Here is a 15,786-nt window from a genome sequence, read left to right on the forward strand (position 1 = left end):
CCTGCCTATCGAGATTGCTTTTACAGATATAGACCGATACTCGACCGGCCCGTTGAGATATTGATGAAAAAGTTCACAAAGATCTCACCTTTTCACTATCACGGCTATATATAAAGCGGGATCGTGACTCTGATGTCCTTTAGGTTGCAGTTAGATTCTGTAGTCTTATTGTTCGGAGAAAGTCGAATTGGTTCGGAAAATCTTTTCAGCTTTGTAAGAGGAACGAAGAAGTTTTCGTTACGAAGTTTTATTTGACTTGTATTGCGATTTGATCTTTTAATATAGTAAATTTACTCTATTACTTATTAATAGCAGCTAATTGTAACAAAACCTTTTTCATAAAATGCCACAATATTAATACATTTTAATGCTTGTAATTTAACGAAATAAACAAGATTGGAAAGATTTCTTTTAAAAATAATAAGCAATGAATGCTTAATTTAAAATTTAAAAAATTGTACCGACCCCAATCGCGACCAAATCTTATTTTCCCAAGAAAAGTTAAAGAACCCTAAAGCACATCTAAGTATTCCCAGTTCCATCTTCGGAGCTAACACATACCAGCCGCAAGCACTCAGCTGCGGTCGCCAACGCCAACCAGTTCCTACTTGCAGTGTTCAAATTATGCATTAGAAACCTTTCTGTTTAGCTATTTTGCCAAATCCTAAAATGCGCTATTAGATTAAAATGTAACCCCTCGGCATCACATGCAATAATGAAGTAAGTCTCATATTTTTTGTATCAAAACAAGGGCAGTTTTAGCTTATAAATATTCGTAAAATATTTATCCAACAAGACGTATCAGTCATTCTCAAAAAAAATTAAGTATGTACCTACTTACTAATAAATTTATAGTTATAAAATCTTAAAATGTACTTAGAAAAATCTTAACTAAGCCCCGCAGTAAGCTCAAGAAGGCTTGTGTTGTGGGTACTCAGACAAATAAAATAAATAAATTAATGTTAAATAGGTTATCACATGACACTCTAAAAGTCGTTCCGTCAAATAAAAGTGCGAGCAGAACGTACTGCTAATAAGATTATACTTTAAATTAATTAGAATTGAAATGTTGTCACCGAATCGAATACAGGTCAAGCAATAAATAAAGCTTAAAAGCTTATCACGAACAGTCGAACACAGCACGCCGGTATACTGTAGAATAAATCCAATAATACCTGTTGAACACACATACTAAAATGCATTATCTATGCACTTTCTTTAAATTGTATCTATTAGATACTATTGAAATTTTATTAGTACTAACGGTTTATTTACTTCACATACTTGTTGTATTCAAATGAGTATGACGTCTGTGACGTTAATATATGTAAGATCAAATTGGCTAATTCCGTCATAGGAGCTATTCCGGTTCCCCTAGCATTTTTCTCGAACAACGAACAACATTGATAACTTCGTCGACAAAGCAGCATTTGCTTTTAGTTTCAGCAATAAAAAGCAAACGGTTTTTTTTCCTACGATTGAAAATCAAAGAAATATACACTCGTGGATGGAATAGTCCCTATGACGGAATTAGCCACATTGACCTTACTTAAAACCATATTCGAATAAATAAATAAATAAATATAAATAAATATTATAGGACATTTTTACACTTAATTATACTTACTTGAATATACTTGTAATTGAATTTTTCATTATAAAACCATATTCGAATATACTTATAAAGATAAATTTAAATTAAATTTGACAAAACTAAAAAATAGTTTAAAGTATAATAATACCAAATGATTCCGCTCAATAAAATTCGACAATAACTAATGGTAACCCGTTCGTTTGCGTTTTTCTTTCAAATAGCCTGTCCAAACAAAGAAATCACGCCTTTTAGAAGGTACCTACGTCTCAGTTCCCGTGCCCCATAAATTAAACTAGAGAATAACACGAAGGTGAAAAAATAAACGCGACGTCGGCCTGTGTAGAACATTAATCAGAGGCGCGGGAAGGCGTAGAGAATTTATTTAACGATTGTTACAGCACCGATGAAACGTTAAAAATGCTGTCGGAGGTATATTGAAACATTCGACGCATTGTTCAACCCGATCCGACCGATAGCGCACCGTGGTTCCGACGCGCACTGAGGATCAGTACTGTGTTCATGCTCATATCATACTGATGCTATCATCCAACCATAAACTGCATGGTGAACATGGTCTGCTCGACAAAATTTGACATTCGAATCAGACTGGAAAATACTTTCCGTTATATTTATTTAACAATAACGTCTTTGACCATTTGGGGTTGGTTGAAGGAGCTTAATTACGGGAATAATTCATTCTACGTTTTCCATACAAGTTCCTCATATAATCAGGTTTAGGATATTTTTATTCTCAGGTCCAATCGGATCAATTCTTCATAACGAACCAGGAGGTGCAGTGACCAGTTGTAAACCCTTGCCACCTTGTGGTTTTCCATTTATCCAGCATATTTATCAGCAAAGCGAGGTCTTTGGATCAGCTAAGAAAGGGTGCAATTTTCTTATTTGCGTTGTGTGTCAGTATCTAAGTAAATAGAAAAGTAACGGAACATTTTATAACCATATATAACGGAACATTTTATATATTTGATTCGCAATTTTAAAAATATTTTTCGTAAGTGCATGATCACATATTTAATTTTAATGCCCATTACATTTTTCAATAATTATGTCGAACAAGTGTGTAGTACAATATAGAAATACCAGTACTTATTTCATCAGTAATATCGGTATGTCATCACAACAATACATGAAAAAATTGGGCAATGTATCGATCATCGTCAAGTAGTAATTCAATTTTTCATTTTACTATGATTTTTAAGGCTTAGGCAGGCCAATATTTACAAAGAAACATAAACACTATTTCTTTTGCTATGGAGGCCCATTCGAACGAACATTTTGACATACAAACTAATATCTAAATGATGTCATTTAGTTACAATTCGAGGGTGCATTTCGCTCGCACTTTTCCGTACATGTAAGTAGTAGCGCAAGCGAGATGCACGGGCGAATGAAAATAAAATGATATGATGATCTGCCGTATTCGAACTTCAAGATATTCACAAGAGACGACACGTACTAGATCCATTCTAGATACATTGACATTGACATTGTGTACGGTGAGTTTCATCAGTAGTTACTCTCATAGAGTACGTCTGAATGTCTGTCAAGTTAAACCAGTATACGTTATAGTTTAGATATCAACTAGTTCTCTTTTGCAGCGCAATTCGGACAACCAATGTCACTTTTAAGTTAGATAGAGTAAGATATCTATTAGATGTGAATTGGATCTCTATGTCATATCCTGTGGAAATCGTTCAAGAGTATCTCCAGAATCGCGCAAATGTCAAATTTGACAGGTTAGATCTTAAACATATTGTTATCGTATCTTGGTGATGTCTAAAAGATATCTAATAGATATCTATTTCCAAACCCGAATCGAGCCCGATGTCAAAATGTAAGTGTTAATCGGTCTCCTGAGTAAAACTTGTTCATTTGTTTTAGATGAACTTACTATAGCATTAAGTATGTACACTTGCGATTTGCCGACGACATCGTTATAATGGCTGAGACGTTGCAGGATTTAGAGCATATGCTGACCGGTCTAGCTGATTCTTCTCAACGCATAGGTCTCCGGATGAATTTGGACAAAACGAAAGTTATGTTCAACGAACGTGTTGCTCCGGGACCTATTGCAGTACAAGGGGCTGTTCTCGAGGTTGTTCAGGAATACGTCTACCTCGGGCAAATACTGCAGTTAGGACGGAACAACTTCGAGAAAGAGTCGAATAGAAGGATACAGCTGGGCTGGGCAGCATATGGGAAGCTGCGTCGAGTCTTCACGTCGTCAATCCCACAGAGTCTGAAGACAAAAGTCTTCAATCAGTGCGTCCTGCCCGTGATGACATACGGAGCCGAAACGTGGACACTCACGGTAGGACTGGTTCATAAATTCAAAGTCGCTCAGCGAGCTATGGAAAGGGCTATGCTCGGAGTCTCTCTGAGGGATCGTATTCGAAATGAAGTCATCCGTCAGAGAACTAAAGTCGTCGACATAGCCCACCGGATTAGCAAGCTGAAGTGGCAGTGGGCCGGTCATATTAGCCGTAGAACCGATAACCGTTGGGGTAGACGAGTTCTCGAGTGGAGACCGCGCATCGGAAAGCGTAGCGTAGGACGCCCTCAGACTAGATGGAGCGATGACCTTCGCAAGGCGGCTGGCAAGAGCTGGATCAGAGTTGCCGCAAATCGTGCTCAATGGCGTGCAATAGGAGAGGCCTATGTCCAGCAGTGGACGAGAGTAGGCTGATGATGATGATGATGAAGTATGTACTTCCATAGCTAACAGATAGTGTGATTTGTGGCGTGAACCCAATCCGGCGCGGCGCTTTGTTGATTTTCAAAAGTAAACTGTCCGCCGCTTACTGTCCATAACAAGTTTCTTTTTTATTAGTACTGGTTTAGAGCAGGACGCAACTGTGGTATCGATTGTATGATTAGACCGCGAGATATCATAATCACCGGTCTGCGCGTTTATCGAACTCATAATCGGAGAGCGGCAATAAATTTGTCTCATTTTAATATCCTAGAGCGTGTAATGTTCTGCCATAACCGTCCGATGTTTGGACTTGTGATATCATTAGGAAAAAAAGCGGAGAAGTGCGAGTCGGACTCGCGCACGAAGGGTTCCGTACAATTACGCTTAAAACGGCAAGGAAATCACGTTTGTTGTATGGGAGTATTCCGTTTTTAGTTATTTTTGTTGTTATAGCGGCAACAGAAATACATCATCTGTGAAAATCAACTGCCTAGCTATCACGGTTCATGAGATACAGCCTGGTGACACACAGACGGACGGACAGCGGAGTCTTTGTAATAGGGTCCCGTTTTTGGGTACGGAACCCTAAAAAACGGGTAAAGGGGCCCGCGCGGTACAAAAGAGTTCAACGAGCAAAGTTAATCTCTCTCGTTAACGGCGAACGAGACGTAACCTGTTATTTGTGCTGCTATTACGAAACCAAACAAAATCACGTTGTGCGGCTCGATTCGGGAAATTAATTAGAGATTCACTAGATATTAAATAATAAAGATATGTGACATTCCACGGCAAAAGGTACCTTATGGCGGCTGGCGCCGCGATTCGGAAAATGAATTAGAGATTCACTAGATATGAAATAGTAAAGATATGTGACGTTCCACGGCAAAAGGTACCTTATGGCGGCTGGCGCTTACTTTGCATAGCGCCGCAATAATATTGGAGAGGCGTTAATAATAGCGTAAGCGCCAACCGAAATAAGGCACCCTTACGCGTGGGACGTCACATATCTTTACTATATCGTATTTAGTTAATCTCTAATTCGTTTCCCGAATCGCGCCGATGGTATTTATGTAGTCCGTCCATACGGCGGTGGTGACTCACTGTACTAACGATCTTCATTGAACGCAAAACAATTTTGACGCAAATTATACGCTGTTATAAAGCACGACGTTAATTAAGTTGCAGACGGGAGATTAAAATTATAATACATTTTTTATTTCAATAACATTAACAAGGCTGTTGTTAATTCAATTGGGCTATTTGCTTTCATAATCTTAGTAGTAAAATGTAGCAGTACATAGATTTAATCACGCTATTGCGTTGGTACACCTAGTTTTATTTTCAGTATTTAAACCAGCACAATTTTTTTCAGCAGGTACTGTCATTTTGTGAATTTGCCGTGGAAATCGTAATCGTGATCAGATGAATAAATATAAATGATATTACAAAACATATATTACATATGTATGTAAAAATAAAAAAAAAGATTCCCAACGTTACAATAGTTATTAGTTTTACAAGGGGGCAAAGTTGTTGTTTAACCGCTCGTGCTAATAATAATACCCGAGCAAGCGAAAGATTCCAAAATTGAACCACGAGCGTAGCGACTGGTTCGAAAAATGGAATCTTGAGCGTTGCGACGGTTTCAAAGCACGAGGGTTAAACAAAATTTGCCCCCGAGTGAAACACAAAATTTTTCACCACACCAACCCGAAGAAAATATTAACTGTAAGATATAAAGCAAAATCAAACCAAATCAAATACAAATGAATGTTATTAAATATTTATCATCCAAAACCATCATTTAAAAGGCAATTCTACCAGCAAACATAAGAAAACCACTCAAAATATGCATTTGATTACTTTGCCTCACATGTGAATAAAATGCAACTTTGCTATCAGCTTTTGAAGTGCAAAGGCTTACTTTCCGAGCTGGTGTGGTGAAAATTTAAATATCGGGTTTTCAAGACGTACTGTAAATCTTAATTTGGGCATATTTAGACATAAAATCACCTTTACCTAGCGCGGCACAGTAAACGCATATGAATTGCATGTGCATAGCAAAATACAAAAAGCTCATTATAACTCTGACAAGCAAAAGTCACTAACACCATTGAAATTATTGGACAATAAACCGTGTTACAAGTGTAATAAAGTGCATTATTACTTTAATTTTTTGATAGTAGGTACTTAGTGACTTTTGCTTGTTACCCGATAACCCGACGAACTATTAGCATTTAATATGATGATCTTTATATCTAGTAAGTGCCAATGGAAAACCTTATTAGTACATTATTGCAGAGGCCGGGAAAGGGCAATTCGTGGATGAGTTTCGATTTTGTCGGACGACGCGAAGCGGAGTCCGACAAAGAAGACGAATCCACGAATTGCTATTCCTGCCGAGGCATATATAGTGCTTTTCTCCAAACATGCGAGGAAATAAGCTAAAATAATTATTATTTAAGCATCAAGCATCACTCAAATCAAACCTTCACATCCAAAATGTCAAAAACAATTTCCCTCTTTAATTAATTTTTAAAAGTTAAAGGCACAAACTTATTCTGCCATTCAGTACCATTCAATATTCGTTCATTCAATATAATTGCGCAATATAGTTTGTCAAACCAACTTTTCAGTCAGTAAGAACCAGGAAAACTACACCCCTCCTTTTCTTTTGGGTGCTAGTACTAGTGTAAGACAAAGATAGTATGATTCTCTTTGTCTATGTTTGAAATGAGAAAGTCCTTTGACAAACTATGTAAGCTTTATGAACACGGATGAGATTTAAAAAAAATATAAAAATAATCTTTGATTTTATTAAGCAGTATTCGCACGATCATACACGTGAAATGATAGCTGATCGGGTCGTGTAGAAGCGGCTCGCGGCAATAATAATTGGCTGTTTGCGTTTTTTATTATTAAAAAGTAAAAAACACTACAGTAATAAGTTATTACTGTAGTGTTTTTTTACTTCCCGTCCGCTAGAACAGGACAGCGATAGTTTGATGTTTTTTAGTTAGAGTTTGACATTAACGAAGAACTTCCCGTACTATTTTTGCTACAGTAAGGTGAACATTTCCGAGCATATTGGAGAAAACATATTTATTTCAAATATTAAAGATTCCCGGATTACAGTTTTATCAAATTAATTAGCGCCACGTACAAATAACTGGACGTGGTCAGGCGTGGTTCACTCCGCGATTTCGTCGCTTTGCTACAGGTAGCTGAAAGTACATCCGTTCGGCCCCAATTTTGGGGTTTGCCATAAGCCGCGCGTGGCGCTGTCGCCACCTAGCGGCCATATCTGTGCTGATCGTAACAGCCGCGTTTTGTTAGAGAGTGAGTCTTCTGTACCTAGTACTATTATTTATTCTGTGACGTGGTTAATACTTAATAGGTTGAAACCAATAAAATGGTTTCAACGTGGCTGTTTTTATGTTTTAAGTAAATATCTTCTTAACGAGTAAGTATAAGCAATATGTTATTTAAATGCATATAATAAATACGCAAAAAGACCACACACAACTGGTCAATAATATGACGAGTATGGTCCTTATTAATGCAATAAACCAATAAAAACAAATGCGTTACCAAAAAGGTTTTTATAGCAAATAAAACCGGAAAATAGTTGTAAATATCATCACATTCAAAATGTTAACGAGAGTTGATAGCCGCTGCAGGCGCGAGGGAGATGGCCGATAATCTACTATAGCTCATGGTTAGAAGTATTTAACGGCGAGATAAAATCTTAACAAAGGCGATTTGGTTAGCCGTCTCGTTTTGATACTTACGGACATCACGTGTGCATCTATATATATGTATAACAATCTAGCAGGCACACATCCAGTACAAACTGAGCTACGTAGCCCGTTGAGGTTTCTACTGAGGTTGGTGACGGGATATAAAGAATGCGGGAGGCAGAAGGGTTCTATCTATTGTGGTGCTGCGGTAAATGTATTGACCCCGACTGCGTGCCAGCGAGCGTCGGTGCCTCGTCTATGATATGTTAATGATAATTGGTTTCCGAATAGAAAACGTTCTGTTTATGTTGCCGTGAACGATCAGAGGGCGAGCGAGTGCCGATAATTTTAATACGGTCCACGTTCGATCAGAGTAATCAAGCGATAAGATTGTGTCAATATTTCGATGAATATAAAATGCCGAAATTATACATAATTTATTGTTACTACAATATTGGTTACGTTTGTTCGAAATAAGAAATCATCAACTCGTGTGATTGGTATTGATCATTTTATTTTGTAATAAAAATATTTCTTTTTTGTTTTTTGGCCACGACCCGTCTGCAAGCGAGACGTGGCGGGCAATGGAAGTCTTTGTCGCAAACGTCACTGGCTGAATAATGCGAGAGGCTCACAAACGGGTATTTTACTTGTTAAGGGAGTATTTTATTTGCTCTTATTTAATTTAGCATTTATTCAATCTACCCCCGGCGTGATACGCGCCTGCGTCGGTGTTCTCATTTCGTTTGCACCTTTTGTGACAGGGCTCATTGAGCGCGAGGTGTTGGGATGTGTTCCCGGCTCGCGGCTCGGTTTACGTGGCTCAACTCCAGCGCTTTTCATCGAGCACAAAGCGTAATTGAATCCCACAGAATCCTACGCAGGCTGTAAGATTTAATAGGGCATTTAAACACTCGCATTGGCTATTGTGCGTCGGTTTTGTAAGAGATTATTCAACGTAAACCACAGTACAGCTAGCTTTCCGCGAAACGATCTACACATGTTAGGTAAAGTGCAAATGTTTCTCTACATTCATTAACATAAAGCGGTAAAGACTAGTTCAGCAGAATACTAAAATAATAACAATATAACGAACGTGTAATATTCAGTCGTAAGCGGCTATGTTTTACGAGCGCAAACTAAAATTATCCTAATAAAAAACTACAATAATTCTCCTTTGCTATTTAGCAGGACGTATCTTTCTTTAAAACCCTTTGTTTGTCGGTTTATCTATTATTTTCTTCTACATTTGTTACTTTTCCAGACATGGTAAAATTTTGTAACATTTATCGTTGCATCGCAGTCACCTCAACGGGACAGGTATGGTTAACTATTTATTTCACAAATAACAATTTAGAAATGGTCGTCCTACAAAAAACTTTGCTTAAATTAAAGCAATCATTTAAAAATCTTGTTATTCTGAGACACAAGCAAATTTTCAAATATTTTAATTTTTAAACTATTTGAATATAACTTATAAATGTTATGTTCAATCAAATAACTATGATAATTGATAAAAATTACCAAAACAAAATTAATTATTACGACAACGGGAGATAAAATTAATAAACAGGATTTCTAAATTAATAAAATATATTCATATGAATGATTTCTTATTACTATTTTTTTTTTCTGTCTTTATGTCAGTAAATATGTTATTTATGTCAGTATATACTTTACATCAATGACATCGTGTTTAATTTACAACCCGGTCTTTTACAGCCATTACTTTGCTGCAACAAAAATAAAGGTGTTATTTCGTATGCCATAACAGTATTGCGTAAAATTGCAATGCTAAGAACATTTTGTTAATTTGTATACCAGTCGTGAATACTAAAATTTTGCCATGGAATACGCCTTAGTTATTTTCTAGAAACGGGATTTAATTTAAGAGCACAGTTGTGCGTAAGTTGCGTCGGCGTTCGGCAGCCCCGAGGCTCCGGTCTGTTCATACTTAATGTAAATTTAACTGGACGTCAGAACTTCACCTAGCTGTAGCGGCGAACAGGTATAAACAGGGATACTGCTGCGCAAGCTATGATATATAGCTTGACCAGCATTGTTACCGCGTCAAATACTCATACCACATATGTGTAGCGTTGATGACATTTGTAGATCATATTGAGACGGATCCTTGGTTATTTTATATATTTTATTTGAATGTAAATTGTTATCGTAAAACGCGATTTTCGTGAAAACGCGTTTAGACTAGTTAACACTAGTTTTCGGAAAGTACCTCGGTGAAAACTAGTTTTGACTACCTAATAGTCTAATAGTTCAAAATATTATTTCAGTAAAAACTTGTTTTGACTACACGATACACGTAACACAAAAGACGCTTTTTGTTAATTAACTTTATAATTTACAAGGGCCACTTGCGCCATCCAGGATTAGCCACTAACTCGGGGATAACCGACTTAACCCAGAGTTACCAGTACAATTCAACCCTGTGTTAACGGAGCAAAAATGATACATATATTGAGTACCTATCTCTCACACACACAGAATCATGGACTAAAGTACAATAAACTTAATAGGTACTCGTAAGAAAATTAATGAGAAACACATACACATTAAATTTTTGAATTTCGTTTTATCGCTAGAAACGTTATTGTTTTATAATTTATAATTAAGTTATTCTATTCAAACGGCCTGCCATTAGTAGATTGTCTGCGTATTATTTTATCCGAGACACGCATTGTAATGTAATACTTCTAGTAGAAGCTCCAAGTGGGCGGTGTATAAATTAACTCGTAATAATCTAATGTGTGGCCAGTAATGTAAAACACATATCCTACTGTTTTTGAAGGGCGTCTCGTAAATCTATATAGGGAAGAGGAGGTCCGCTTCGACCATAAAAACGCAATATCGGACGTCGATCAGGTGGCACACGGTCACAACAATAGCCTGACCATTGTGCTCTGCTATCTAATCGTAATGAATATAAATTTTCAGATGACATTTACGATCGTTGCACGCCGTGATACTGCGTCGCTGTAAACGTGTTAGATAGAAATTTTAATACACGCACACAGAGTTAGATCTAAGTTCGAAAGACTTGTACGAGACATTACGTGCATTGATAGCAGGACCCGCCGGTGTGAAAATGGCTGTCTTTAAATATATATTTTTTAATTTATATTGCAAAATGTTTTAAAAATGGACCCGGGATACAATTCCTTTTCACACATGTATATAAATGTAAATCAACAGAAAACATAGATGTACATGGACTTCAATGCGAATCGAATAACCTAATTCTAAAAAATCGGCTGATTCTTAATGATTATGACGCTGAAGTGGTACTCACGCTGGTAATTAACCCTGCTTACATACATACACTGCTAACATCATTTAAACTTTATTTTTGATTTGGGCCGCAGTCCGAAAAAATAGAACCATGATTTAGGCTCATGGTTTACCGTAAGTATTATTCGTAATTACATATTTTAAAACCATTGAACTTACTGGTACTTTCTATGAATTTATAACATTAGTTATGGTAACGGTCAGTAACTGTAAATCAAATCACATTTAAAAAATTAGTCGACGGTGAAAAGATGTGATTAATTGTTGTTAAAATAGTGAACTATGACACACGTTGGGAGGAGGCCGACACGTGTACGCACAACATGCCAGCCCGAGTCTCGTCCCGCCGACTTTCTCGACAAAAACTGACGTCTCATTGATGTATTGGTTAAAAAGAAGGCTCCTAGACCGTTAGCTAGTTAACAAAACGAAATACCACTATTCATCATGCTACGATGGCTATCTTAATTATATATAGGTACCGTAACATCGGGGTACTTTAGCCCATGGGGGTTACTTTGTCCCAAAACGAAAAAAAGATTGAACTTCCCGTCACGCTGCACGTCAGGACCAATCGATGTATTTCGCGCTATTCATCGATAGATGACCGTATGGGGCGGTGGGTAGAAACAATTTCACGGTAACAACGCTGATTGGTCAGTCCATAATTTCGGTCACAAGTTGTTACCTATAAACTACGCGATTCTATAATGTGCAAACTTTTTCTTGAAACAAAGAAAGCAAATAAGTTTAAGTGTTTGATTGTTATTAATCGTAACAGATATGTATCTAGGATCCTGATGTGATATAAATCATAGAATTTAAGACATTATTGTGAGAAGTATATGTTATTGAAAATCAAAGTATTCTTTGGCTATCGTTTTCGGGTTTCTTTGACCCATGGGAAAACATTTCCTTCAGAGAGAACAGCGACGCAGATATAGTCTCGCTTCATCTACTGAAGCTCTCATAACGGCACGAGATCAATCTGCTAACTAAGAAGACAATTTACTATTGAGGCAGGTTATAAATCGCGATCCCAGGAACAGCAGCCAGTGGTTCGTCCTGTGCTGGGGCACTGGATGAACCACAGGCTCAGGTTTCAAAGACAGATTCTCTAGATTGTAATGGAATTAATGAAAACAAAGATAAAGAACATCTGCCGCATAAGTTTAATATCTTATAAAATGATTATCAATTTTTAAGACTGATTAGTTACAGTCGACTGTTAACTAGGTGCCTACCTAGTAAAATAATTCTATAGGAAAACTAATTTTTCATATGATAATTATAGTTATACACGTTAACTATTTCTAATGATTATGATCGATAAGTTTAGAAGGTTATTCTGATTGTTTTGGCAAAGTTTTTATTAAAAAAACCATGTTTAATAGATTTATTACTTTGTGTTGATTAGTTTGCTTTTTAGTGTAATAAAAACAAATGAATCTTACTACTATGTCCTTATTTGATATACATGTGTATTGTGTAATAAATTTAAACAGCTTTCTTTGTGCTTTTATTGCAAACCGTTACGTTGTACTCAATGAAAAATCGATGGCCAAAGAAACCCGCTTGAAAGCGCAACTTTGGCTCAAACTTTGCGAAAAATTAAAAAATATTTAGAGGTTGATTTATTAAGTTTTACGTATGTGCATGAGTTGATTATACCCACAATTAAATACCTATGACTATAAAAGTGACATAATGCGATTAAAATTGAAGTGCTCAAACGAAAAGTAAAAAGTATCTTGATTTTGGGACAAAGTACCCCGATGTTACGGTATATGTGTTTTAAACAAAATGTTCAGACTACTATAATACTGGTTAGATAACGCACGAAGCTTTTTGACCTTCGGTTGAATAAAGAAGCTGCAAACGCGATAACTATACGCTGCCACGTTATATTTGCATATAAATAGCCGGACATTATCAAGATAACACACGAGACTCGATAAATTAACGTTAACATGGTAAACTTTGAGAACTCATTCAAATGGGAAAGGTTATTGCTCTATACGTCTACTACTGTAACATGGATCCGATTAATCGAACCAGTTTTAAGCACATAATAAATATGTACATAGTATGTACTATGGTTTTGTAAAGAGTTGGGAAAAAGCAACACAAAAATCGTAAGGGAGTAGGTGACGAAATTTAGTACGTACCCGACAGGCATCGGCGCCACTAAGCCAATCCGCTAGCCAATAAGGTGGACACTTGATGTATGCCTTTCCATTAGGTCAGCGCGCAAGAAATACATCACAGCTGGCCTTAATCAAAGACGCAAAGAAACCCGCCGAGATTAATACATGGACAAAGGGAGCGCGGTATTGGGAAGATGCGGAACCCGACTTTGCAAATAATGAAATCGGCAATCGGAGACCTTATCCTCCTAATGGTGAGAATACTGAGAATATGTGTGTGAACACATGGTTACGTAAGTAGTTGCGACGATAATAACGAATTACGTTAAAAGCAAGCGCGGAACGTGCACGTTAAAGAATGTGAATTCAGAGTATAAGTAAAAGCACAGCAGACAATATTGCGAATGCCATAACGTATAAAGTACACTTAACTGCCGCAAAATATCACCCCCCGTGACAGTATTTTAAAAGTGGAGCAGGAGTTCTTACTTAAAAGGGAACTTTTCTTAATTTTTGTCTCCCGAAGTGAGAAGTGGCGGGCGAGGTCTTAAAGTCTCAACTGGGCGCGCTGTATAACTCTTACTTATAATTGATTTATCCAGTCGCCGTAGTCCTGCGGAAACCAAAAACTTCTCTAATGGCGAAGCAGATGAGACCGACTGAAGGGTTAATTAAAAAAAATGGACGGTCATCCGCGTACAGAATGACGAAGTTTAGCGGATCACCAATTTCAATGCTTTAATATTGTTACGAAACTCGGTTCCGCGTTTCTTTAATTAAAATTAACGACGCAAAACTCTGACAGTCAAACGAATTATTAGTACGAAAGCAAACTTTTAATTAGTTCGCCTCCTTCGAGCGATACTTTTGTGCATTTACTTGTTCGAAGTAATTTGAATTAATTTGAATTCTTTCACAAGAATAAAGTATTTCTTTAGAGCAGTTCATATAAAATCGCTCCTAGTGTGAACGGACTACATTATTCTGTTTACGATATAATACAAAAAATAATAATCAAATCAATAAAAAAAGTGTATAAGTGCAACGGAAACATTCATAAATTTAAGTGGGTGTTTATTGTAAAATACGGGTAGCCGATATCGAATCACAGAGATTGATACAATCAACGCATTATCCACAGTAGAGGTAATCGATTATATAAGTTCTGGTCCGCATTCATGCATAATGGCGATAATTGGTTGGATTACTAATTTCACGGTGGTAGCGCGAGTGCCGGTCACACGAATATATATATGACAATCGACGTGATCTGACTCCGTTTCGAATCGCGGATTCCTCAATGCGTCGGCGTAGCATTCAAAAACAACCCACATACCAAACACCACAATTCCGATACTTACAAGTAAAAAAATAATGATACGGGCTAACTGCTCGCTGCTCTACTAGTAGCGGAAAAACTCCTCCCTTAGTATTCTGGTACTAAATGTTCAACCCCGTTACCATCGCTCAGGGGATGAATGGTGGAGTTAAATGTACTCTATGTATTGTTTAAGGTAGGAAACTATCTGTGTGCCTAATTTCATCTAACCCCAGTCAGCCATCTTTTTTGCGTTATTCTATTAAGCATCAGACGTCCATACCTGTTACCTACTTCACACATACTCACTTTCACGAATAAGATTTGTAAGGATAGGTAGGTTTGCAAAAAATGTTGAAACAATAATTACATACTTAACTACAGTATTAAGTTATCTTCTCTGTTTATTTGTCTACAATGGGTATAATAAAATAAATCTCATTGAAGATTTCCAGCGATGACGTGATTTTCTTTTTCATATTAATAATTAGTGGAATTATACGCGGATAAACAGGTAAACTAATAAAAAATCGGAAGTACATAGACTCAAAATTGAAGCTATGCACAAAGATTCATTCTAATTTGTAATTCTAAATTGTAATTTGTAAGCATGATAAAGTATTTATTGACTATGAAATTATTTATTTAATATTTATTAGACATGTTACCAAGTAAGACATTAATTATCAATTTAATTTTAAATTATTATTTCGTTTGACTTTGTGTAAAATTGTGCCATATACTTAGATTATAAGGATGCATGTATGTACATATAGCCAGAATATAGCTCTATGGGTAACGTATTGAATATTTGTACGCCATATTAAGGTAAAATAAGGAATGAGACTGAAAACTTTGTATACCACCCATTGTACCCTTATTTATGCAAATAAATATTTTTGATTTGATTTCTATTACAGCACATTCATACTTGTAAAGAACGACGGGTGTTCTTATTTGAG

The 15,786-nt window shown here is 36.6% G+C and overlaps 1 protein-coding gene across 1 annotated transcript in view; it reads right to left on the bottom strand.

The window, feature by feature from the left end:
* Nucleotides 1–15,786, bottom strand: part of LOC134668312 (lysine-specific histone demethylase 1A) — a 369,325-nt gene that overhangs the window by 184,351 nt on the left and 169,188 nt on the right. The gene's annotated exons all lie outside the window — the stretch shown is intronic.

The sequence above is a fragment of the Cydia fagiglandana genome, chromosome 10, assembly GCF_963556715.1.
Source record: "Cydia fagiglandana chromosome 10, ilCydFagi1.1, whole genome shotgun sequence".
In the NCBI taxonomy this organism is placed as follows: Eukaryota; Metazoa; Arthropoda; class Insecta; order Lepidoptera; family Tortricidae; genus Cydia; species Cydia fagiglandana.